The sequence below is a fragment of the Triticum dicoccoides genome, chromosome 6A (genome assembly GCF_002162155.2).
Source record: "Triticum dicoccoides isolate Atlit2015 ecotype Zavitan chromosome 6A, WEW_v2.0, whole genome shotgun sequence".
In the NCBI taxonomy this organism is placed as follows: domain Eukaryota; kingdom Viridiplantae; phylum Streptophyta; class Magnoliopsida; order Poales; family Poaceae; genus Triticum; species Triticum dicoccoides.
Window position 1 is genome coordinate 491,059,382 of NC_041390.1, and position 7,581 is coordinate 491,066,962.

The window sequence follows — 7,581 nt, forward strand, 5'->3', positions numbered from 1 at the left end:
CCGGGACCGACTTCTAGCCGGGCATCGTCTGTTTCCATATCAAACATAGCATGACATGTAAGGCTACAATAACGAGATGAGATTGAGCCAGAGCACTCAAAGTCCCTACAAAAGTCATCCACGCAATTTAGTTGTCGTGGTGAACGCAGAGCACCTCCAACCGTAGAAGACCGGAGTCCATGTGCCTACACAAGACAAAGAAGAAAAAGAAAAAACAGGGTAGGTCAACCACAACTCGGAGGAGGATTGGGTCATGGGTCATGGCCTTGCTTTGCTCTAGATCTGCCTCCACCACGGTAGACCGCTCCAGCCGTCGAGCTGCCTCTGAGCCGCCACGCCTGAGCACATGGGGAACACATCAAGCTGTTTCTGCTAGCCCTGCTAAGCCGCCGGCCGCATGCCCTCATCTCCACAGCCGCGCACCTAGACCGGGTCACCGCTCAGGCCGGCTCTGGTGTCCCCTGCGCTGGTTCTGTTGCTCAGACTCTGCCTCTGTTGCTCCGAGCCGCTGTCACGGTTGTGCTGCCCCGATCGGCCCCGTCCCGATTTTCAAGTCGCCATTCCGGTCGGCTCCAGTGCGCCCTGCCGCGGGTCGCTCCATCTTGGCCTCGCCATTTTTACCTCGCTTCCACCGAGAACCCGCCGCCTCTGAGCCGGCCGTGCGCTCAATGACCAACCTCCATGGTCGTGGTGTCGCCAAGCCGCCGCCTTGCTTTGTTTCTCTGCCATGGCCACATCAAGCTGCCTCACCTTGAGCTGTCGGCCCTGTCGAGTCGTCGTTGCCTCGTCGGCCTCACGCCAAGCTGCCGCGTCGCCACCGAGCCGCCTGTGTGCCAGGACCAGGTCGCCATTCCGGTCGGCTCCGGTGCGCCCCGCTGGCTCTCCGCCTCACCTCCACGGTGGATCCCGCCGCTGACTATCTCCGTGGTGTTTCCAACTCGCAGCCGCTGTCGCGCCTCACTGGTGTCGTTTATGGGTCGATCCTTCCTTCCGCTGAGCCATCGCGAACACATCGTTGAGCCATCAAGTCATCCCATGGCCTTCAAAGTTACCTCCGTCGCCGCCTTTGCCCCGGGCGACCTTCACCTCGGGTGGTGTTTGCCTATGGGCCGCTGGCCGACTTGAGCCACTGACCGCTATTGAACCGTCGGCCCTGAGCCACCCTTGAGACCTCGCCGGGTGCTCCTTCTCCGCGTCAGCCTCGTTGGCCCTGCGGCCCACCTCTGGGTTGCCTCTGCTGAGACCCGTCGCGTCAATCCGCCCCGCACCGTCGTCAAGCTATTAGGGCATGTATCATGCATAGCTTTAAGGTGATGTCTCGCATACCATGTAGGATCGGATATGACGTAAAGTAGGTTCGGATAAGGAAGCGGAATCCTCTCCAGGAGGCGGGTGCTTGAAGAAAAAAGTGTGGTCCGGTGACAAAAGCTGAAAAGGTTGAAGTAAAAAGTTTTTCTATTTTTTAATGAGGCCCACTAGTGATAGCTTGCATTGGGGAGAAAAAATAAATATAAATGCTTCAAATTATTTTTTTGTCATGGGGCATATGTAACCATATGCCATCATTGTACATGCCCTTAAGCTGCCACTGTCTTACCTCACTCAACAGTGGCCCCGTCTCAAGTTGTTGTCGCGGCCCACCTTTAACCTGCGGTTTTTGTTGAGCCACTGCGGCCACGGCCAGCTGACCATAAGTCGACCTGTGGAAGAGACCCAAGCGATAGCAACGCTGGCGCGTTTGACTGTAAATATCTGGAGTTTCTAGAGGATTTAAAAGATTCTGCACTTGGCGTTCAGCTCCATCCAAGTCTTATCAATTAAAAGGGATGGTAACATTCTAGTTCACGGATTAGCAGCACTTGCAAAAACAAAGGAAACTAGGAACTGATAGCAAGTGTGCCTGATGAAGTTCGCGACCTGTGGCTCGCTGATTGTGTTCATAACCAAGGAAAAGGAACAAGGAACAGGCTGGTTTGACTGAAAAAAACAAGAAAAAGACCCGGAGGGTGTGTGTGCAGAGCCGCCCCGATCGGCCTCATTCTGGGCTACCGTATTTTCACTTGCTGTGGTTGGTGCCCTTTTTTGCAAAGGCGGGGGAGAATGGCTAAATTTCCATTGCAAATACTGGAAATTGTCCATGGAATGGATCATCTACCGTCTAGACAAATCAGGTGAAATCTATCCGGTATATTTTTATATTACATATTAATTTCTTTAAAAGAGCAATTACTCTGGCTTGTGAATTTTTTAATGTAGGACAAATTGTCTACTGCAAAAAGTGACCGTTATGTCACTGAATTTGTTGAATGACTCATACCGCGAGTATATAACAAGCATTGCGAGGATCATCAACTCATTTCAAGCTTCTGGTTTACATAAATTCCAACGTTTCCGCTGCTCAACTTACCGGTTTATATCACGGTTAAATATGGATAATCTCAAGCCAACTCCTCGAGTCGTGTTGAGACTCGGGGGCTACAATGACATGACTCGGCAGAATTGGCCGATTTCAGTGAATTCAAGAACTTCGGGTCATTGGAGGGAAAAATAACCCGTCCCCGGAGGCTACTACCTTATTGGCGAATATTTAAAGGCCGTCAGAAAATTTTCGGCTTAAAAAGAAGGATTCCTGTTCAAAATCCTGCTCAAGGGAAATCTCTATCCCATAAAGCTTTGAATCTCTCAATATCCGGTTTAAAATCCTGGTTCAAGAAGAATTATCTCTCGCAAAGTTTGAGTTCTCAAAAAAATTAAAGGTTGCCAAAGAGAATTTGCTGCCATGATGCGCGGTTCAAACATGGGTATCCTGCCTTATTGGCTTATCTTATTGGTCACTTGGGGGCTTCCTGCTCATTGAGCATAGCTGTGAATATCCCTCTTGATCGGCTCATATGCCACTCTTACAGATGGTCACTTGGGGGTTTCCTGCTCATTGAGCATAGCTGTGAATATCCCTCTTGATCGGCTCATACGCCACACTTACAAGTCACTTGGGGGCTTCCTGTTCAAACATAGGTGTATTCACCAAAGAGAACATAGCGTTACTACCCTCTTGACCGAATATGTCACTTGGGGGCTTCCTGTTCAAACATAGGTATATTCACCAAAGAGAACATAGCGTTACTACCCTCTTGACGGGGTTATCTTGTCCAAACATAGGTGTATTCACCAAAGAGGACGTAACCCTTTTGGGTCATCCTGCCTATAGGTCAGGTGCTTCTCCATCAGGTAATCCTGATTGACCCATCGAACTCTTAACAGTCATATGTGAACTCGTTAAGGTTAAAACGTTGGATTGTCATGTGAGGGCATGTCTTACAGATAGCGAGGACGAACCCAGGCTACTAAGTCGCCTTCATTGAAACTTGGTTAAGCCTGCCTATTTGTTTGATGCTACTCCGACCTCATGTACTCTCGATAAGTCATATCTGAACTTATCCAGGTTCAAACATCGATTGGGTCATGTGAGAGCCGGCTTACAGAAAGCAAGGATACTCTAGTGGCTATCATGCTAGTTTCATTGAAGTATTCTGTTATCATACACATACATCATCATATATTGCATCATATATTGCATCATCATATATTGCATCATACATTGCATCATCATTACATCATCATAGCATACATCATATGTGCATGGAAATACTGGTTTATATAGCAGGAATCAGTTTTCAGGCCGGGTTGTATTATTCAAATCATTAATAGCCAACCTGGCTGGATTTTTATTATGGTTATCAATAAACAGTATTATGATTAAGGTTTTCAAAGTCGCTTCAGCGCAGTGGCTATTATTTATCAATGGATATGATTTATTCTACAATGAAAGGAATAGTCCCAAGTCGCTGCAGGCTTATGACTCGACACTTGGGGGCTACATTATTCAGATTACATCAAATACGTAAGTCCCATGTCACTGCCAGCATGCACCATGGCACTTGGGGGCTAATGCAAAGTCATTCTTAACTCGCCTTATTAAAGACCCGACTCATCACATTGTCATGAGTCGGCCCTTGGGGGCTGCCAATTGCTTCTGTCAAAAATTCAAGGTACACAAGCTTTAATCCATTATATTGAAGGATCCATTGCTCAGTTGGTAGAGCACAAGGCTCTTAACCTTGTGGACATGGGTTCAAGCCCCATGGTGGGAGTTACATCCCATGATGTTATTTTCATTGAAGTTCCAGCTCAGTATTATCTTACTAAGCCGGTCCTTGGGGGCTACACTGGTTGAAATTTTTATGAGCATAAGGCAATTACAAGTCCCAGGTTGCTGCAAGCATGACAACCCGGCACTTGGGGGCTACATATGTGGAATATTCAGTTTTGATGAGTGACTGAGATGAACAAACCTGGATTTCTTCAAGGTTGTAACGTTTATATTGAAGCAAGTCTTAAGCGCTTACTACGCTTCATTCTTAAGGCTTGGGGGGCTACAAGTGATATGCATATAAGGGAGGTATATTTTCAAGCTTGATGATTAGCAACAATTATGACCCGGTACCATCAATATTTACAAGCCGGCAATTTTGGATAAACCGGCAAGTTTTACATTTTCAAGCCAGCTGAAAATCAGATGAGTATTTCAAAGACCAATATTTCTGTTAAGCATTGGGAACTGAGTCAAATGAACCATTCTTCACAATATTTCTCTGTGAGAAACCAATGTCGGCAAATTGGTTAAGAGGCTGGCCTATTGACCTGGATTTTCTAGAAGAAGGAAATGACAAGGACTTAAGGATGATCAGGTGCCGGCTTACAAGAATTTTTTAAAACCTAGAGCACAATCTGTCAAATTTGTTCTTGTGTTTTGTTTACAGGATCAATTTAACATGGATAAATCCAAATTAATCTCGGGGCTAATGTCGGGGATATAGCCTGCGGTATGACCCGACCGGAGATATGACCCGGGCGGGACTTGGTATTTCATTGATGTTAAGCCAGATGTTAAGCCGACAGATGTTAAGTCAAATATTAAGCCGGCATATGTTAAGCCAGATGTTAAGCCAGACGGTAAGCCAGATGGTAAGTCGGACTGTAACAGAGTCGTCTGTGGTTAATAAGCCCGAGGCATTAAGAAGCCCAAGACGTTAAGAAGCCCATGGAGAGAAGCCTGTGAAGAGAAGTCAGAATAAGTTTAAGTCTTAATTCGAGTTGGACTCTACATGTAACCCGCCCCTTCAACTTATATAAGGAGGGGCAGGGCACCCCAAGAGGGAGAGGAAAATAATCTTAAGGCTAGACACAACTAGAGGGGAGCCGGCCTATGCAGTGACTCCCTCATGAGCATAATGAGATCTAGCCAAAAACAGCAGGTAGGGTTATTATCGGATGATGTTTCCTGGGGCCCGGAGTTATCTAAATCCTTGTCTTGTGTGTTGATCCGCCTCGTGTCTCTCATCCCGATCAACCCCTCTCAAGCTACCACATAGATGTGTTGGGCTCACGACTAAGTCCTCACACTAGGACATCTGCCGTGACAAATCCACGATAGCCCCCGAGTGTTACTTTGTGGCAGAGCGACAGGGCAGGTTGTGACCACCTAGGAGACAGGTGGGCCTGGTCCCTGGTCGGCGTCCGCGAATACTTCAAATAACATGCTTAACGAGATCTGGATACTTGATCTGAGTCTGGCCACTGGCCTACACGCACTAACCAATTACGCGGGAACAGTTATGGGCACTCGACGTTGTGGTATCTGCCGAAGCCTTCTTGACGTCAGCGGTTGAGCGGCGCACACCAGATTGGACTGGAACGCTGATACGTCTCCAACGTATCTATAATTTTTTATTGCTCCATGCTATTATATATTCTGTTTTGGATGTTTAATGGGCTTATTTATACACTTTTATATTATTTTTGGGACTAACCTATTAACCGGAGGCCCAGCCCAGATTGATGTTTTTTGCCTATTTCAATGTTTCACAGAAAAGGAATATCAAACGGAGTCCAAACGGAATGAAACCTTCGGGAGCGTGAATTTTGGAACAAACGTGATCCGGAGGACTTGGAGTGGACGTCAAGCAACCAACAAGGAGGCCATGAGGCAGGGGCGCGCCTACCCCCTGGGCGCCTGTCGGTGTCAAAACCGGCGAATCTCGGGTAGTGGGTCCCGAACTGTGCGTCTAGGCCGGATGGTAACAGGAGGTAGGGAACGCGATGTTTTACCCAGGTTTGGGCCCTCTTGATGGAGGTAAAACCCTACGTCCTGCTTGATTAACATTGATGATATGGGTAGTACAAGAGTAGATCTACCACGAGATCAAGGAGGCTAAACCCTAGAAGCTAGCCTATGGTATGATTGTTGTATATGGAGTTGATTGCCTACGGACTACAACCCTCCGGTTTATATAGACACCGGATAGGGTTAGGGTTACATAAAGTCGGTTACAATGGTAGGAGATCTTGAATATCCGCATCGCCAAGCTTGCCTTCCACGCCAAGGAAACTCCCATCCGGACACGGGACGAAGTCTTCAATCTTGTATCTTCATAGTCCAGGAGTCTGGATGAAGGTATAGTCCGACTGCCCGAACACCCCCTAATCCAGGACTCCCTCAGTAGCCCCTGAACCAGGCTTCAATGATGACGAGTCCGGCACGCAAATTGTCTTCGGCATTGCAAGGCGGGTTCCTCCTCCAAGTCCTTCATAGAAGATTGTAAACACCAAGAGTAGTGTCCGGCTCTGCAAAATAAGCTTCCACATATTGCCATAGAGAGAATAATATTAACACAAATCAAATCTGCTGACGTATTCCGCAGTGCGTCATCACACTACAGTCAAGTCCTTCACTCGAATCGTTTTCACTTTTCCACCTCAGCGTGTTTTGCGAGGCGGTTTCCTTGGCACGTCTTGTCAAAGCAGAGATCGTGTGCCCCCCTTTTACGGGATTATCATCAATACGGACGTGGGTAACCTAATCATGCCCGTTAGCATGTTTTCTCGATTAAAGGCGAGTCCCAAACGGTTACGGGGAGGGCTCCTGGTATTCAACCTCTTATAAAGAGACCAGGGCCTTACTCCTTTTCTCCAATCCCAAAACAAGTTCGCCCGTCGCCTCGAGTTCCAACACCCTAGGCTCCAGATTCTGGGCGCCTTAGACCTTCGACAATGTCCAGTTCCGACCTTCAAGGCCGATGGATGCCCTTCTCCGTCACGGAGGAGGACGTGCTAAAGTTGAGAGAGGCTAAGTTCTTGACCGCAGAAATTTCGCACAGGTTGCCTGCTCAAAGGCAGGCTATCCCCAGTCCCCAGCCCGGTGAGAGCGTAGTGTTCGTGTCTCACTTCCTTTGGGGGTTAGGCTTCCCGATGGACCCCTTTGTGAGGGGACTGCTGTTTTATTACGGGCTGGAATTCCACGACTTAGCTCCGGAGTCCATCCTCCATATCTCCTCATTTATCGTTGTATGCGAAGCGTTCCTCCGTGTTACCCCTCACTTCGGATTATGGCTCAAGACTTTCAAAGTGGAGCCGAAGATGATCAAGGGACGGCACGCAAAGTGCGGAGGCGTTGTTATAAGCAAAAATGATGATGCTCCATGGCTCGAGGGCTCTTTTCAAGAGGAGCTAGGCTTGTGGCAA

At 47.9% G+C, this 7,581-nt stretch overlaps 1 non-coding gene across 1 annotated transcript; it reads left to right on the forward strand.

The window, feature by feature from the left end:
- Positions 1-4,081: 4,081 nt before the first annotated feature.
- On the forward strand, positions 4,082-4,151 carry TRNAK-CUU. The gene has a single exon. It is a non-coding gene; the product is annotated as a tRNA-Lys (tRNA).
- The last annotated feature ends 3,430 nt before the right edge of the window (positions 4,152-7,581 follow it).